We start from the raw sequence: 19,550 nt of genomic DNA, 5'->3' as shown, positions 1-19,550 counted from the left end.
CAAACACCTGGGTTTCCCCAAGCCAGCTGTTGTGGCTGGATGGTTGCATAAGGACCTGCTTTCAGAGAGTCAGTTTGCTATCTTGACTTGGTCCCAAAGCAGAACCTGCGTGCAAGAGCACACTCCCTGGTACATATAGCCCTATGTCCATTCGTATAATTTAATAACCTTATTTACGGCTACTTGTGGTGGTGCCTGGTGTCCTGTGGGATGGAAGGCAGGGAGGCCAGCAGTAGGTGGAGCCAGAGCTAATGACAGACTGCGCCAGCTAACCCCATGCTGCTTCTCTGTTTATTCCTGCCTCTCCTTCCCCTGTTATTTCCCCCGTGCCTTGGTCTAGATTGCAAGCGGCTCAATAGTGCAGAGATCTCTCCTCTTTTGTAAAGCTGTTGGTGCAAAATGAATACAACAAAAGGACTGCATTTCTTACAACTCTTGGCACTGAGGATGTGGTAACAGTAAAGCTGGCCACAGGTAAAGGTGCTTCTGAGGAACAACTGGTTCCTGCAATATCACTAGACACCGGTGTTTTCCAAAATTAACAAAAGCCAAGAATGGCATGAGTACCAGAAATATCCTGGAGGGCCGCATGTTTTCCCCTCCCTGATCTTTATACCTAGCAATCAGAGCAATGGTGTAATGGTTATGGTGCAGGACCTGGGGGACCTGGGTTCAAATCCTCACTTGGTCATGAAGCTCTGGGTAACTTTGGGTGAATGGGCTGGTTGCTACCTCTTAGCCTAACCTGCACAGATTCTGCATTGTAGTGGTTTCTCGTGTTTGCTTCACATGCAAAGGTCACTGGTTCATAAGTGGGGAGAAACATAAGGAAAGGGACATAGCTCAGTGGCAGAGCATTTTCTGTGCATGCAGAAGGCACCAGGATTGATCCCACGAACCCTCAGGTAGGGCTGGGAGAGAGTCCCTGCCTGAAATCCTGGGCAGCAGGTGCAAGTCAGTGTGGACAAGTCTGCACTAGATGGGCCAACAGCCTGACTCTGTAGGAGGCAGCTTCGTATGTATGTGCCTACCTCACAGGGTTGCTGTGAGGATTCAGTGCAGAGGGGGGAAACTATGTATACCACCTCGAGCTCCTTGTGGGATAAAACACAATACTGTACAGTAAATAGTGTTATATCGGTGGCCCAAATGAAATGTAAAGAAACGGAGATGGGCAGGTCCTGCTTTCATTCTGTCCCACGTTGGGCAGAAGATTCCTGCATTGCAGGGGGTTGGACTAACTGACTCTCGGCATCCCTTACAACTCTGCAATTCTACGGCATCGAGTATATATCCCCCCCTTCCCACCCCTCTTAAAAATCAAAACAAAACTGTAAAACAAACTTGAATGTCCACCGTGGAGACCCTTCCTCGATTCGGAATGGGAAAATACAAGCCCTGCAGTCGCAAAGTTCTCTCTCTAGGTGGAGCCCCGAAAAAAGAAAAGGGCGTTAGGGGGGGGGGGAGAAATTATTTTGGACGAGGGAGGGGGGATCCAGGCAAAAAAGAGACGCGCGCTAAGGCGCACCTCCTCCGGGGCTGGGCAGCAACCCGAGCTTGCCAGAACGCAGCGCCCTCCTCCTCCTCCCCGCCTCGCAGCCAGCCCCCCCGCGCGCCCCGCCGCCCGGAGCAGAAAGTGCCGAGCAGATCCCTTCTTAAAAGAAGCCGCTCCCCTCGGCGGACATAGAGCCCGCCTCTCCCTCCAGGCGCAACTCTCTCCAGGAGAGCGACGCTTTCCAACTCTCCAACAGCAGCGGCGGCTACGGCAATGGGAAGAAGGCGAGGCGGCGGCGGCGGCGGCGGAAGAAGAGGAGGGTGCCTTGCGGGTGACAAGTGAGATCCCGGCAGCCTGGGTCGGGGTACGCGCAGCCAGGGGCGTAGCTGTTTGTCTGCCCTGGCGAGAGCGCAGCGTCCACGAAGACAAGGACTTCTGCGCCTCGCTGGCAAGGCAGGTAAAGAAGGGCGCACGAGGGACGCACTCTTATTCCGGGGTTTCCTTCGCGTCTTCCCCCGTAGGGGGTCGACTTTCTTCGTCCTCCTTCGGCCCCCACGGGAGGCAAGTGGTAATCTGATCTCCGTCGTGCAAGCCTGGCCGAGGCTTGGAGGTTGGAGAGACTCTTTTCCCCTGCGCTCTCCGCCTCCGACGATCCCTGCCCTTCCAATCGCGCTCGCTCGCTGGAAGGCAAAGTTTCTTGAGTGCGCAGCGACTACGCCTTCTTGTCCCAGGTGAACGTGCAAACGAGCGCCTGTTGCTTGCAAACTTCGAGGAAGTTAGAGAGCGAAGGAACTGGCGGGCAGGATTCGCTTCCTCGGGCAATGGGAAGTTGGGAGTGTGTGTGCGGGCGCGCGCAAGGCCCGCTTCTGTAGGGAGAGGCACGGGTTGTTGTTTTTTGAGGGGGGCGGTTGTTCTCAGTAGTTGAAAATTGTAGCAAGCGCCCCCTCCTTCTGAAAGAAAGAGGCGCCCTTTTCCTCCCAGCTTTGACAACTTGAAGCGAGGTCCATGCCGCTTGTTAGTTGGAAATAGAGGTTTCTTTCTGCTGGGACCCCCCCCCCCCCGAGAGAAAGCCGTGTCACGTCTGTTGCAACGGGAACAACAAAGGTCTCGTGGCACCTCTTAAGACGTAACACATTTCTGACGGCGGAATCTTTTGTGGACAACAGCGTGCCTCAGCACTCTGATAGTCCACTGTCATAAATGCGGTAGCAGTCCTTAAAGCGCCACAAGTCTCTTCGTGGTAGTTGTTTTGTTTGTTTGGCTTTTCTCCTGACTTCTACGGTACTTTTGCTTGCTTGCTTGTTTAGGGTTTGGGCTGTTGCTTGCTGTTGTAAGACAGAAGAGCTATGCAACAAAGGTAGATTTCGATGGGGGTGCTTAGTTGCATGGCTAACGAGGGCTTTTTCACTGGGCTTAAACTTTTAGACCAGTTTTTGACAAACTAGCTCACTTCACCTGTTGTTCTGGATGGGGTGGGATTTATTGCACCTGATATGAAACTGGCATCCCTCCACCAACTTTGTATGAATTCTTGTCCACTCTCATCTCCCCCAAATTCAACACACTCTCCATAAGAACACAGAATGCCCAGCCTAGCAGAACAGCACCCTTGCAGAATGGCACCCAAGGAGCAAATATCCTTGCAGCTCAACCCAATCCATGTTTCCTTGGACATCATAGAATCGTAGAACTGGGAGGGACACAGAAGGCCATCTAGTCCAAGCCCCTGCAATGCAGGACTCTTTTGCCCAACATGGGACTCAAACCCACAACCATGAGATGAAGAGTCTCATGCTCTAAGCGGCTGAGCTATCTGCTTCACTGTGTTCAGAGAGGCTAAGTAAAAGTACATAGAATCACAACTTTAATGTAGGCACCAATAAAATTTTGAATACTGTACTGATGTTAGCTAGAATGGTATAGCTGCCTGCTTAATTACAGTCTTTCTATCCAGGCATTGTGTCGCTAAGGGTATTCATTTACTCGGCACTATTAAAGATTCCCCGGTAAACTCAAATTAAGTTTCATTGACGGGCTTACAGGTTGCATTGATAGGTAATTGATATGTATGCAGTTGTACTTTACCCATAATTACAATAATTACTATAGTCTGCTTTCGCACAAATAAGGCTGGTAGGTCACAATCCGGCTAAAGTTCAGCACTGCTGAGGCTGCAAGCCTGTGCACACTTACCTAGGCAGGATTTGTTTCTGAAGAAATGCGAATGGGATTGTGCTGTTGTCCAATAGATTTCGATGGAATGGAGGGAACTAAGCATATAATTAAGGACACAATTATGCACATTGAATGCAGTTCGACTGAATGTGTTGGTAACTACTTCCACACAAATACACATAGGTTTGTGGTCCATCAATAACAGTGGGGTTTTTGAAGTGCCTACCTTTGGTAGAATCATGCCCATGAAGTCTTTTTAGACCACTGAGAAGGTGGATTTCCCATCTCCATTCAAGATGGTTTATTATAGAAAGTGGAAGATCAAGCCTCTTAATTACACAAGTCAGTGTTTTTCAATACCCGCTCCTGCCCTCTGTAGACATTCCATCCCCAGCACAGGGGACTGTGCAAATAACAAAAGGGGTTTCAGGATGGGGGGTGGGGGTGGGGAACAGGCTCTTCCCCTTGTGCAGTGTGTAATTGTGTAGTGAATAATCACGAAGGGAACCTTGGCACAGAGCTATGGTGAGATAAGGAATGGAAGGTTAAGTTACACAGATTTCTGAACCTGGATTCGAAAAAAAATCCTGTGAGTGCACCAGCATTCTAATCTGTGTACACACATTCCTGTTTACTCTGGCTCCAGTGCACTCCCACTGCTGGTGTTCAAAGCAGAGCACATGTTAGATTAGGGGGTGCTGAATTTTCCAGCTGTCAACCTCCCAAAATGAGGGGGTGGGTAGGCTCAAAAGTTGTAACATTACTTGGGAATTCAAAAGATGTTTCGGTTAAATTAAACAATAATTTACTTGTTAGGTAAAACCTGTGCACAATTTCATAGAAATCATTAAAAATGATTGTTGGAGTACTTGCAGTTCTATATTTCTATTATTTATTTATCTGTTTATTATTTAACATTACCCGACATGTTCAGACGGTAAAATTAAAATGTGTTGGGTTTTCCGAAAGCATCTTCCGTGCTTCTTCATCAGGTGTAGACTTTGCGAGCTAAATGTTGTCCAGTCGCAAAAATAGAAGCAAATTTGAATTCCTCACACCCGAAAACTTATTTTTAAGACCCCCTCACTGAAGAATTTTGCAAATGTCAACTTTTACCCCCTGAAATGGCATGCCCAATCCATATGTATCCTGTTGTTCCTTGAGAAATACTGCTGTTCGATTTCTAGACGGCTTCCCTCCCACCAACTTGCATGTTACAAACGTACCGTAGAATATAAAAAAAAATTCCAAAAGTAGAACAGTATATGTATACAAGCAGTTAAATGTTACCTGTTCATTAATCAGTCAGGGAAGAAAGATGTACACTGTGTATAAAAAGTAAATGACCGAGCAGGAAAACAAATGCAGAGCAAGAAAAATTTAACTACACACCAGGGATAACAGAACAGCACTCATTGTACCTGTGTAGACACTATACCTTTTAAGCACGTTTGAAACACATTTTCCCCTCAAAGAATTCTTTAGTAAACTACTGGGCACTGTAGTTTACTAAAGGTTGCTGGGAATTCTGACTCGGTGAGGGTTAAACTGCACTGCCCAGAATTCTTTGAGGGAAGTAATGTGCTTTGAATGCACTTTAAAATTATGGCGTGGGCACAGCCTTTGGCCAAAGGCTTGCTGAAACAGGCTGGCTTTTAATAACTGGTGAAGTGAAGGCTTCTTTTAAAACGGCGAATATTTATTTATTTATTTACTCAATTTATATCCCACAGGAGCCCAAGGAGGCAAACAAGCACTGAAACAATAAAAATTTAAACAATTCCGATGACTTGGGGGAAATATTGGCTTAAAAGGCTTGTTGACAGAAGACCTTCAGTAGGTGCTGAAAAGATGGCACCCGTCTAGTTTTCAAGGGGAGGGAAATCTCAAGGATAGGTGCCATCACAGTAAAGGGGCAATTCCTACATTATGCACAAGAAACCTCCTGATAAGATGGTATCAGCAGGAGCCCCCCCCCCCCCTGCGCGCAGAGCACAGGCATAGATTGGGAACATAAGGCATGATGGGAATTGTAGTCAACAACATCAAGATGGCCACATGTAGCAAGCTCCCCAAAGGTCTCTGTTTGTGTTCAGAACGCCAGGCTTCATAATCTTCTGTTTACAGAGGTCGGGTAAATTAGTACATGAAAGAAGAGAGAAGAAGGCATCTTCTGTTGAAACTTAAAATTTTAAAAGCTGCCCCCACTGCCAAGATGCGTTGAAAATGTGCTATGTGCCAATTCTGGGCTTGCTTAGCTCCTTGCCTCTTCTAAATGTGAGGCTCTCTGAAATGAGGAAAACAACACATCCCTTGTAGCTGCAACTAGGCTTTCAAAGCTTCATTTTGCTCCAGGAGATCTACACAAAGCACATTTTCAACCTGGGAGGGAGTATAAAACACCCACAGTTGTGAGCGGCGATGTAGCCAGAGAGCTCCTGACCACCCGGTGCTCACTGTCATAAAGAAATGTGGAGAAAGGGATTTCTTTAAACCTCATTATTAAAGAAACAAACTCCACCAAATCTATTCATTTATTCATTTTCTGCATTTATATCCCATGTGCAGAAGCCGCCTTCTTGACCATTGGGCCCACTTGGTCGCATCACCTAGTTCTTTTTTAGATACAATTTATTAATTTTATAATAGCAACAACAAAAAACCCATCACAATCAAGAATTTTAATCATACATCTTAATTGACTTCCCTCCACTCCCCCTCCTGGTTCCATTATTTTATACTTATTCATGCACGTCCATAAAGTCTTATATTCTTAACAGTCCATTTTTAAAACCTTATTCATGTTACAAGTGCCCTTTAAAAGTTCAGATAATGTAAAACCTATACACAAAGCCTGCAAGATATGCATTAAACCAGGCTTCCTCAACCTCGGCCCTCCAGATGTTTTGAGATTACAATTCCCATCATCCCTGACCACTGGTCCTGCTAGCTAGGGATCCTGGGAGTTGTATGCCAAAAACATCTGGAGGGCCACGGTTGAGGAAGCCTGCATGAAACATTTCCCCCTTTTTTAAAAAGAAAAAGCAAACAAAAAGGGGGGAATCAATGTACTTTCTTTCTTGGGTTTCAAATTATCCAGTATGTCTGCATAGTTCATTAGTTTGTTTTGCCAATCTTCTTTATCTTTCTTGGCGGTCCAAGAAGAAGACACAACAGGTGTTGTTCTCTTTGTATGACTCGCTGCGCTGTTAGCTGCACCTTGTTACTCTCAGGAAGTGCCAGAAAATAATTGCAATCTTGCTCCAAAGAACTGGCAGGCTATTCAGTCATGTTACAAGGGTATGTTATCTTTACTATACAATATAAACATACTTGTGCCTGCCTGCCTGCCTTCTGCCTCCTCTTGTCATTCCTTCCAGTAAATATTTCTTGGATGAAAATCAATGCCTTCTGAAATGGCACACATTAGGACCCCATCCGCACTATACATTTAAAGCAGTATCATACCACTTTAAACAGCCGTGGCTTCTCCCAGAGAATCCTGGGAACTGTAGTTTGCTAAGGGTGCTGAGAGTTGTTAGGAAACCCCTATTCCCCATTGTTTTAGATCATTTTAGGGTGCTTTATTACTGAGTTAATGCATTTTGTGTTGTTTTAAGTTGCCTTGGGGATAGGCTGCAATAACAAAAACAGTAAATGACTGTTGTTGGTTTTTAAATAGTATTTTGTGTTTGGGTGATGGCTGGATTGCTTCATCGCAGCCACTTTTGATACTTTTGATAAACAATCATCCTGCCTGAATGTCAAGCCCCCAAAGGGGTAATTTAAAGATGATTTTGTTTAGGCCTCAGTTTTCTCATGCTTTCTGGCAAATAACTGTGTTTAGAGTTGCAGGCTATGCCTGTTTACTGCTTTAAATGCAGAAAAATAACATATTTTTGTGGAACCTAGCACTGCTATTTTGTAGGAAACCTGCTGGGATAAATACATGGATGAGCAGTTTGTTCCGAAAGTTAACTTTTTTTTGATAATGGTTATTGAGAATTTTAAATTCCTTGTTAGGCTTCCCACCGCAACACTCAACATTGCAGAGGATGCAAGTCTCGTCCCAGCCCACAGCTAAGTGATGGCGCTGAATTAACTGTTGTGCAAAGCGGAGGACAATACACAACCCCACCAAACAGCCTCCATGATTATCTAATGACCTGTGGGGGGTGGTTTATTTATACCAAAGAAACTCGGGTTGCAATACTGGAAGTAAAGGTAAAGGGACCCCTGACCATTAGGTCCAGTCGTGACCGACTCTGGGGTTGCGCGCTCATCTCGCATTATTGGCCGAGGGAGCCGGCGTACAGCTTCCAGGTCATGTGGCCAGCATGACAAAGCCGCTTCTGGCAAACCAGAGCAGCACATGGAAACGCCGTTTACCTTCCCGCTGTAGCGGTTCCTATTTATCTACTTGCATTTTGACGTGCTTTCGAACTGCTAGGTTGGCATACTGGAAGTAAGCCCCATTAAATACAGTGGGATTTGCTTCTAAGTAAAACTTGCATCGGAATATGACTCAACATTCCTTCTTTGGTCACTGCCATGGGCTCCTTTAAATTTAATTTGGATTTACTTTTGCCATGATTGGTAGATTTTAGATTGGTAGACTTACTAGATTTCTGCAGAAACGGTAAATCTGAGTTCAATGGGAAAATAGCACATGACATTTTGACGAGAACAAAGTTGTGTGCAAGCTACAGATGATGGACACACAAAAAGTTCAAATCAGTGTTTGAAATTCCCAAGGCACCAGGCATGTCCGGTTGTGACCTCATGGAGATTTCTGGATGCCAGGCTGGTGACTGACATCTCCATCTGGCTGGTTCCTTCAGCAGGTAAGCAGAAGGGCTTATTTATTGCATGTATATCCCACTTTTTCCTCCAAGGAGTACATTGTTCACCCCTGGATCCTCAATCTCTCCAACAACCCCAAGTAGGGTAAGAGGCTGTGACTGGCCCAAGGCCACCTAGTGATTGGGGATTTGAACCCTGATCTCCCAGGTCCTAGTCCGACGCTCTAACCCAGACATCCCCCAACTGCAGCCCTCCAGATGTTTTGGCCTAGAACTCCCATGGTCCCTAGCTAACAGGACCAGTGGTCAGGGAAGATGGGAATTGTAGTCCAAAACATCTGGAGGGCCAAAGTTTGGGGGTGCCTGCTCTAACCACTACACCACACTGGCTTCCTGGAGAACTTCTGCTATAGGACAGCTATATAAATAAATATGGTGAAAACAAAATGTCAATAAGAGAAGGATCTGAACTACTTTCCTTGAAGCTTGAATGTGTTTTATTATGGACTAGCTGGCCCTGCACGTGCTGCTGTGCTGTGAAATGGAGAGTAATAGCCCCCCTTCAGATCCCCCTGAGCCTCAAGAGTCCCCCTGAGTCGAGGCGAGATACTGTAAAGAGGGCAGGTTTCATCCCTGTGTCTCCCCCCACCCTGTTCTGACCCGTTACGTATCCCTGCCCCCTATTCGGCCCCCCCATCCCCCCCCAGGCAGGCCCCTACCTCCACTTGGCAATGTTGGGCCTTGTTGCTGGCAAAGGCCTGTTTTCAGTTGGTTTGGTCTTCAACACCTCTGCCGGGTGGATGTATGTGAGTGGTGGATCTCATGGTGGAGGCGGGGTTTGTGGGTGTGGTGTAGATTTCACAGGAAGGGAGGGGGTGTACTGTGGGAGGAAATCCACTCGAGGGCGCTGTTTTACTTTGTTGAAAAAGAGGTTTGTACCTCCGGAGGTGTGAGATTTGAGGATTTTTTTCCCCTAACAACGCTCGGGGAGTGGCCTGGATCGTTGTGTCAAAATTTCAGGACGATCGGTCAAGCGGTTATGGAGAAAAGTGGATCCCGCACTTTCACAATTTTTACATTTATATATACAGTGGTGCCTCGCTAGACGAATGCCCTGTAAGACGAATTTTCCGCTATACGAATAGGTTTTGCGATCGGAGGTTGCTTCGCAAGACGATGAGTTTTTTTATGGCCACTGCTTCGTCTTGCGAAGTGTGGCCATAAAAACCTCCGATTGCAAAACCTAAAGGGGCATTCGTCTAGCAAAGGGGAACGAGCTGCAGCACAGGAAGAAGGCAAAGGAAGACCAGCTGAGAAGTGCTGACAGCTGTCACCGCCTCTTCTGAAGCTTCGTCCGATCCGGCTTTGTCGTTGGCAGCAGCGGCGCTTGCTCTCTTGGCTCGGGGAAGCGCCTGCCTGCCTTCCCCGAGCCAAGAGAACAAGCGCCGCCGCTGCCACCAGTTCCCCCCAGCCCATAGGAACGCATTAATTGACTTTTAATGCATTCCCATGGAAAACGGTGCCTCGCTAGACAAAATTTTCGTAGGACGAATTGAGTCCTGGAACGAATTAATTTCGTCTAGCGAGGCACCACTGTATATAGATTGTATAGTTGATGTTGCAATGCATTGTAAACCACTTTGAGATTGTTTCTTTAAAATATAAATAGTTAACAAATAGTAATAAATAATAGCAATAGTAATAAAAATAATAGTATTTAAGAAAATGGAAAAAGGTGCCTAGACATTCTGTTGTAGCAACTGTAACCTAGGTTTAAGGTGCCATTGGTCAATTAGCTTTATATATGAATTTCTAACACTGGTTCATATTCACGAAAAGAAAAGAACTGCTCTGTTTATATATCCAAAGTATTTATCAAGATAGAATCCGTAATATGTAAAAATGCATCTGTGGTGGAAGAATGAATAGGTGGAAGAAAAGAAGAAACAGTAGTCCTCTTATCAGCAGAGCTTTTTTTTTCCTTTAAAGAAGCTGTCCACATGATGCTGACACAGAACTCCACATATACCGGTACACTCTGCAAAAGAAGGGAAGAACGCTACCCCCTTCTCCCCACCCCTCCACCTCCCTCCCCCCCAACTCGCAATGCCTACAATAGCAATATCTCACACCAAATGTAACTGACCTGTAGAAAAGACAGTGTGAACTGAAAACAGAGATGCCATATGTATCTTTGTTGTCCGTGAAATTTCTGCTAATCAAGTAGAGTCCAAAGTATGCAGGCGAGATTAGATTCCACCCAGTAATTGCATCATGCGGCTGCCAGTTTATCCTGCTTGGGCGCTGGAAAGCTGCACAGTAAGAGGTTACTGGTACGAAACATTACGTAGGCTTCCCTCTGCCTGCCTTCCTCCCTCTGCCTAGTGTCAGCTGTTTCCACCCTCTTAAGCTTTGCACAGTGCACTGTATAAAGGTAAAGGGCCCCCTGACCATCAGGTCCAGTCGTGTCCGACTCTGGTGTTGCGGCGCTCATCTCGCTCTATAGGCCGAGGGAGCCGGCGTTTGTCCGCAGACAGCTTCCGGGTCATGTGGCCAGCATGACAAAGCTGCTTCTGGCGAATCAGAGCAGTGCATGGAAACGCCGTTTACCTTCCCGCCGGAGCGGTCCCTATTTATCTACTTGCACTTTGATGTGCTTTTGAACTGCTAGGTTGGCAGGAGCTGGGACCAAGCAACGAGAGCTCACCCCGTTGCAGGGATTCGAACCGCCGACCTTCTGATCAGCAAGCCCTAGGCTCTGGTTTAACCCACAGCGCCACAGTGCCAGCTGTTTCCACCCTCTTAAGCTTTGCACAGTGTACACTCTCTCTCTCTGTGTGTGTGTATATATATATATATATATATATATATATATATATGACCCAATAATAAGCTTGGCATTCTTTGCATGAAAGATAAAATAGCAAAGATTTAAAGCTGAACTGGGAATGTGATTGGTTTGATGATCTGGAGGGTGGGGAGAGAGAAGGAAGGGAACCTCACCTTCTTTGCTGTATTCAACAGGAGTCTGAGCTCTAGGAGGTTTTAGTGCGGCTGACTTCCAACTAAGTTAGCTTACTTCAGGCTGCGGGACACTAGAGTCAGCTACGGATACTCATTCCTTTGGGAATCATCACAGAAAGCATCAGCAAGAAGCTTCTTAACATAGAATATGAAGCTTCCCCCAGGCAGGAGGACCTTGTTAGGGTGCCAGGGGTAGAGCATCTGAAGGTTCTGGGTTCAATCCCTAGCATGTCCAGGTAAGACCCTGGAGAGCCTCTGCCAGATAGTCTGCATAGAATCTGTAGATAAGCTAATACTGAGCTAGACGTGCTGGGGGTTTTAATGAGTGGTTTGTAAGGAGTTATCCCAAAAGGCAGCTTTAATAAAACAAACAAATGCTTTGATTCGGCATAGGATAGCTTCCTAAGCCTGAGCCTGCCTCTGGCTGGCATGGATTGTAAAATATGCATGTAAAAACTTGTGCAAGTGTGCCATGACCGAAACTGCAGGTAGCGCTAGCTGCATGATTAGCAATCACATCGTATTCTTTTTACAAAATGAAATACCAGTTGCATGGAGGGGGTAGTCGTCTGCACTGCAGCACTCAGGAAGGTGAAGTTTAAGCTTTGTTTTGCCGACTGGTTTCAGTAAGAATTATCCTCCCACCTGGTGTGACAGTTACCATTTAGTTAAGGGGGAAAGCACTCTCTGTCTCCAGTTGTGTGTGGTTAGGTCAGGCATCCCCAAACTGTGGCCCTCCAGATGTTTTGGCCTACAACTCCCATGATCCCTAGCTAACAGGACCAGTGGTCGGGGAAGATGGGAATTGTAGTCCAAAACATCTGGAGGGCTGAAGTTGGGGGTGCCTGGGTTAGGTCTTCAGATACAGCAAAGGACGTCTAAGGATGAGGAATGTTGCCTGCTTGGCCAGAAAAGAAGCATCTCACTGCCCACGATGGCTACACCAGAGCCATCTGGTATGCAGGAATACCCATTCAGTTTTTTAGCCTAAAAACAATGTGCATCTGCAGCATAGCAAAGTGTAGTTGTGCCTGTCCTTCGGGAAATCTTTCATTTGTGTGTGTGTGTGTGTGTGTGTGTGTGTGTGTGTGCGTGTGTGTGCTCTTTTAATCATCCCAGAGCAAACACAGTGTTACGAAGTTTTTGTGTGTGTGGTGTGGGTAAGTAGGCTGTATGCAGAGACCCTCCTAAACTCTGGATCCATCAAGTCTTAAAAAATAAGCCAGGCTAGCTTCCTGATGAGATGATCGCCTGGGTGATGGGCCACAAAGGGAAACAAATGGGTGGGGTTTGGTAGAAGAAATGGCCAGAGTTGAGTGAGTTGAGCTTAGAAGCTGGATGCCAAAGCTGAAGGGTGGATTGGAAGAGAGGGCGAGCCATTCCGGATTTCTCCTGGAATACTAGACTGTGGCTATGGGAGAAGCAGGACTTTCTTGGGGTGTTGATGCTGTGAGTCCCCCCATCATAGGCTCAGATTGTATATACAGTGGTGCCTCGACTTGTGAATATAATCCGTTCCGAAGGCACCTTTGTAGGTCGAAAAATTCATAAGTTGAAAAGCGCCATTGGAAATGCGATTTCCCATAGGAATGCATTGGAAATGGAAAAATCCGTAAGTCGAAGCAACCCAATCAAAAAATTCGTAAATTGAAAAAACCCTATCTAAAACCGCCGCGTTTTCCGTTCGGATGTTGAGAAATTCGTAAGCATGCGGCCATTTGCCCCATTCGTAAGTCGAAAAATTCGGTTGTCGAGTCGTTCATAAGTCGAGGTACTGCTGTATGTGTAAATAAACCATATATCATAAAAGCACCACAATCACTGCTGTGCCTCATTCCTGAAAAGAAACATGAACCCTGGGCAAGCATCTGGAACCCCTGGAATCTCACACCGCTTAGAACTTGGGGTGGTGTGCAGCAATGTTTTAGGAAATGCACGAAAGCCAGAGAGACAGAAATCTGACTTTTATCTCCAGGCAAGTGGCAAAACACTCAATATTTCAGACGATTCTGGGCAGGTTCCAGCAGCGAGGTTAGAATGGCACTGCAGAGTTGCCTGTGGCAATCCGTCTTGCTGATTCACATCAAGACTGCAAACTAAGGCTTTGCTTGGCTCTCTGTCAGTAAAGTATCCCCATAGTGCTTACCAGGCAATTAGGGTAATAACTGTGAGGTCTGGGCTAAGCTGTCCACTGCACCCCACCTTCAGTCCTAACTGTTGTTTATAAGACTTAGCAAAGATAAATATGATCTGGTCCAGAGCTCTGATTGGGCAACTGCGGGGCTGGTCCCTGCGGTCTGTTGCAAAACGAGAATGTTCTCTCCCCAGTCCCTGACATTGTCACATTAGCAAACCCTGCCAATACGAGCAATAATGAATCCAGTTTCTGAAATACTTGGAAAAGGATATTGACATTTGGGTACATGGGGTCATTGTTCTCATTAAGTGCAATCATGTTGCAGAGCTGCCTCTCTGCTTCACATTGGCCATTTGTTCTCTTTTCTGTCAGAGGGACGTTGTTGGGTTTGGCCTTGCTTCCTACCCCCCTGGGAAAGCGGTTCTAATCTAAATGGTGCAAAAGGATGAGCAGCCTCTTTGGGCGGAAGGCAGTGGAGGCATAAGGAAGGATGGGTGGCCTAGGACTTTTAAAAGCATGGCAAGTGGTTTCTAGAACAGGTTGGGAGCTGTGGCCAGATCCGGGCCTGGACATTGTGCTGTATTGTGCCAGGTTAGACCATGGGCCAGTATTGTCTGCTGTGAGGCCCCACCTTCACCATACATTTAAAGCAGCATCACATCACTTCAAACAATCATGGCTTCCCTCAGAGAATCCTGGTTTGTTAAGAGTACTGAGAGTTCTTAGGAGACCCTTATTCCCCTCACAAAGCTACAGTTTTCAAGAGTTCCTTGGGAAAGGGATCAATTGTTAATCCACTCTGCGAGGGGAATAGGGGTCTTCTAACATCTCTCAGCACTCTTAACCAGGCATCCCCAAACTTTGGCCCTCCAGATATTTTGGACTACAATTCCCATCATCCCTGACCACTAGTCCTGTTAGCTAGGGATCATGGGAGTTGTAGGCCAAAACATCTGGAGGGCCGCAGTTTGGGGATGCCTGCTCTTAACAAACTATAGTTCCCAGCATTCTTTGGGAGTGACACCATGACTGTTCAAAGTGATTTGACAGTGTGGCCTGAATGACAGAGCTGCTTTCCAGAGTCTCAGGCAGAGATATTTCCCCATCACCTTCCATCCTGTCTTTCTGGATATGCCAGTGATTGAACCAAGGGCCTTCTGTTTACAGGGCATGTACTATACCATTGACCTACGGCCGTTCCCAAGCATTTTGACTCCAACCTCAGGTTTCTCCTATTAGATGCTAGAGCTGAAGGAGCTGAAACTGCTGCCAGAAAAGTTCTTCTCTGTTGACAAGACAGGGGCAGAAGTCCAGTCATAGACATGATGTGGATTTTACAGGAAAATTTGGGATTGGCTCAATTTGCATAGGAAAAGATCAAGTTTGTATCTGAAAATGTCTTGGTGCCCTAATTTAGCATGTTTGCTTGACTTATTTTTAGTAAACAAAGCTAAAAGCTTTGGAGCTGTCAAGCTTAACTAATATGTTCAATTGGCATCCATTTATCGCTACTAATGAAGGTTGGTGACTGAATTCCCCCCCACAAAAAAAAAAACTCCCCACCACTGCAGCCATTTCCATCCTTTATGATCAGAGTCGTGGTTAACCTGTTTACACACTGGTGGCATTTTACACCAATACATTTGTGCTCAAAGTGGTATGCATAATATAGTCTAAAGAGAATAATATCACAATGACCATAATATAACAATTAAAGTTGCAATATTGACTGCTAGACCCAACAATTAACATTTCATTTAACACTGGGTTTTGTTGCATTTCGATTTCCTTGACTGCTAGAATGGCAGTGTTTCATGGCCCCTGGAGAAGCTAAGGGCCAAAAGGGACATCTCTGGGTTTCCGAATGTGTAAGGCTGCAGCCTACTCATCGTCACAGGTCACTGTCAACATTTAATAGCTATATTCAGTTTGCAGTTATGTAGAGACTGAAGTTTATTTTCGTGAGCGCTGCTATTTCCCAGTGTGGAGGATTCTGTTTTCGATTATCAATCGCCTCATCCAATGCCTGTGGTAGACATAAAGGTCATTTCTTAATGGAATTTTACCAGACAAACCTTACAGGAAGTGTGTGTGTGTGTGTGTGTGTGTGTGTGTGTGAGAGAGAGAGAGAGAGAGAGAGAGAGAGAGAGAGAGAGAGAGAGAGAGAGAGAGAGAGAGACTGTTTATGAACCTATAAACAAATGGCCAAATTAAATATCAGGCTGAAGTGGTCAGAAAGCAAAACCACCAAGTCCGATGAGAACAGAAAGGCAAAGAAGTGCTTGAGCGAGTTTCAAAAGCACCTGAAGGTTCTGAGGGCGTACAGCTGGTGCACCCGTTTGAAATGCACTTGCATGAAAAGCCACTCAGATCTGGCTAGAAGATGAAAGGTATACAAAATCTATATCCCTCTAATAGAAAACTCAAGTAGTGAGTCGTGACAGTATTGGAGCCAAATGGGGCTACTGAGGGTGGCATCAAGCATCTGAGCTGGCAGCATGTTCTGGATCAGGGCCCCACAGATGCTTTGTCTTCAAAGTAAAAGTGGCCATTTTTAAGCCTACTTAAAAACAAAAGTGTTTATTGTTTTTGTTTATTGTTGCAGGTACTACTTGTACCATAAATAAGAAGTAAACAGTGCTATGGCGTTGGGGGGCAAAGGCGGCAGCTCTACTTTATATCCTAAAGCATATTGGGTAAAATCCTGACCAGAATCAACAAAGTCCTGACTTTTGACTTGAAGTGAGACGTCGTTTCTCTCCTAATGCACAGAGGGTGGGGGTGGGGAGCCAAAAATCAATTGAGACAGATAATATTTGCCCAAATCTGCAATCTAGCAACTATCCATTATTCATAGCAGGCAAATTTTTAAAAATGCTTTCCCAAAAAGTAATTGGTATTGTTCCCACAAATATCCCACTCCTTAATGCATGGGAATCTTCTTTACACTAAGTCAGACCATTCCTTTAACTAGCTCAGGATTGCCTACAGCAGGCATCCCCAAACTTCGGCCCTCCAGATGTTTTGGACTACAATTCCCATCTTCCCCAACCACTGGTCCTGTCAGCTAGGGATCATGGGAGTTGTAGGCCAAAACATCTGGAGGGCCGCAGTTTGGGGATGCCTGGCCTACAGTGATTGACAGCTCTTGCCCAGGTTCTGGGCAATTGAATCTAGGGATTGAAAGCTAGGGGTTGAATCTGGGACCTTCTGCACTCGCAGGGGCCAACCAGATGCCCATGGGAGGTCCAGAAGCAGGACCTGAGTGCCCAGCACTCCTTGTTATTCCCGGCACCTGGCATTCAGAGGCATACTGCCTTCAATGGTGGAAGTAGAACCTGCCCATTGTGCCCAGCAGCCGTGTCACTCTCTACTCCCGAATGTCTTCAGTGTTCTAAGGGATTTGCCAGGGATGTGATAAGCACACTTCTTAACCACACATCTGTTACATTAGCAACACACCCTACACTTGTATATGTTTTTAAGCATGGGGTGGTACTTGGAGCAGACCTATTGAAATTAATGGACCTAATGCAGTCACGTTCATTCATTTCAGCCTCTTATGAATAAGACTTAGCTGACTACCACCCGTAACCAACCCTGTGCAAGGATTTTCACTTGTGCAATTGGGACTTTCCTCCCTCTTCTCCCCTTGCGTGGTCCCAAAATTGACTGGGGGGGGAGAACTGTTGGGATGATTTTCACCCCACCCTACCTAGAACAGTATGTAGAGGGGGCATTGTTCCATCTGGCAAACTAAAATGCTTGCGGAGACAACTGAAAGTTGCGGATGCAGTGTTGTATTCCACCCGTTATATCTTTTATCTTACTTAATGCACATCCTGGATGATCTGATTTTAGTGACTAGCAGTCTCATCATTTTAACTAAGATCTTTTTATTTTGTTTTTCTACATTCATGTAGCTTACATCCATCTTTCTTTCTTTCTTTCTTTCTTTCTTTCTTTCTTTCTTTCTTTCTTTCTTTCTTTCTTTCTTTCTTTCTTTCTTTCTACCAACCCTCAAAATATTACTAGCCATTTCTGGCTTGAGACAGGCGTTGCATTCATCCACTATCTGTTTTGCAGAAATGCCTGTCTTCCTTTTTTAAAGAGAAAATAAATAAATAAATAAGATGAGAAGCCAATCATGGACAACCTTTTCACTTTCTAAATTTCAACCTAGTAAAGCTCATCTCAAAAATGTCATGAACACGGAATATGTCTTCCCCCGCTTTTACACTTGATGTCTCTCTTTAAAAAAGAGAGAGAGAGAGAGAGATGCTGTGATGAAGGACGAGATGAAAAAACACCATTTCAAGAGCTGGAGCAAAAGTATTATCAATGATGGCAACAGAAAGAGGGCACCTCAAGGCAAAAAGGACAGGGAGATGGTAACCTGCTTTGAATCCACTTAGCTGAGAAGCAGAGTTGAGCTTTGCGTAGGAAGGAAGGGGCATAAATGATCTTGTTCATCTCGTCTCAAAGCTGCATATTGAGGCAATGAGTGTTGTTCTTTCTTGAGGATTAGGCGGAAGAGCTCATTTTCATGAGCAAGCAAACACTTGCATTTACATAGGCAATTGTGTTGCTAGAATCATAATGCGTTTTGGCTCCTTAATGACTAGAAGATTTGTTATGGTATATCACACAGTAAGTCTGCCTGTCCTTAGGATACTGCAAGGTTGCGTGCATTTTAACATGTGTACATGTATGCTTAGTGGCGGAGCTCAGCTCGGGTCGCATCTCCCTATAGGGCTGGGGAAGCCTGAACACTGGAAATTTGCTGCCAGTCATGGAAAGACAGTATTGAGCTACATGGGCCAAATATATGGTTCTGTACAAGGCCTCTTCCTTTTCCCCTTTGTGCTGTCAACTGTCTCTCTGGAGCATTTTTCAGCCTACAACATGGGTTCCAGTGAATCCTGCTTAATATTTTTTTCTGATGCGTAACTGTACTATACCTTCTGGCGGTTCCCTCGCTGCGAGAAGCCAAGTTAAAGGGAACCAGGCAGAGGGCCTTCTCGGTAGTGGCACCCGCCCTGTGGAACGCCCTCCCACCAGATGTCAAAGAGAAAAGCAACTGCCAGATTTTTAGAAGACATCTGAAGGCAGCCCTGTTTAGGGAAGCTTTTAATGTTTGACGGACTATTGTATGTTAACATTTTGTTGGAAGCCGCCCAGAGTGGCTGAGGAAAACCAGCCAGAGGGGCGGGGTATTAATAATAATAATAACAACAACAACAACTAGTCTCCTGCAGCAAAAAACAGCATTCCCTGTGTTTTAGGTTTCCATTTCATTGCAATACATCAAAAGGTTTGATGCTATCTCTTGCAGACAGAGCAGAGAGAGAAGGTTTTTTTTTAGCATATTATATATAGTGTTAACTGGCTTACCACTGGCTGGAGGTCTTGAGTTAACAACAACTGTTTTTGTGAATAACCATGGTTCATGGCATAATTATCAAGGCATGTACAGCAGTGTATATATAAGCTAGGCGCCAAATGGTTCCTTAAACCAGGGTTACAGTGCCAAAACAGAATCCTTGGTTGTCATTTTTGGGCCAGACAAGCTCTAAAGTCGTATTTTTCAACAGGACTTCTTGGTTCCTTAAATTCATTCTGATTGTGCAGATAAACTATAATGGATGGAATTCTACAAAATGTGTTGCTAGTGTGTGAAATCAGTTGAGATATGAAAATCCCCAGACGTGTACGTTCAGAAAAGGGCTGGGATCCAGAAAACAGGACACCGTGTAAGGTGAAGGCCAAGCTAATGTTTGTTTATGCAAAGCTGACTGCGGCGATCAATAACCATGTTTCAAAGGAACTTTAAAAAGAGGTCTAGTCAATAGGCATTGTGTTAAGTTGGGACCCGGGTGGCGCTGTGGATGGCTATTAGCCATCAAGAGACTTGTCT

The 19,550-nt window shown here is 45.5% G+C and overlaps 1 protein-coding gene across 2 annotated transcripts in view; it reads left to right on the top strand.

Moving 5' to 3' along the window:
- The first annotated feature begins 1,611 nt into the window (after positions 1–1,611).
- The window catches only part of GHR (growth hormone receptor), a 103,265-nt gene continuing 85,326 nt past the window's right edge, over positions 1,612–19,550 (top strand). Inside the window, exon 1 of one of the 2 annotated variants that reach the window (XM_035100741.2) lies at positions 1,612–1,948. The gene's annotated coding sequence lies outside the window, so the exon portion shown is untranslated. Of the gene's footprint in view, positions 1,953–19,550 lie in introns of both variants that reach the window. The other variant, XM_035100740.2, reaches the window with a different exon arrangement.

Source organism: Zootoca vivipara, chromosome 11 (genome assembly GCF_963506605.1).
Source record: "Zootoca vivipara chromosome 11, rZooViv1.1, whole genome shotgun sequence".
In the NCBI taxonomy this organism is placed as follows: Eukaryota; Metazoa; Chordata; class Lepidosauria; order Squamata; family Lacertidae; genus Zootoca; species Zootoca vivipara.
Note: the sequence above shows the minus strand (reverse complement) of the source record. Positions and strands in the feature narration are given on the sequence as shown.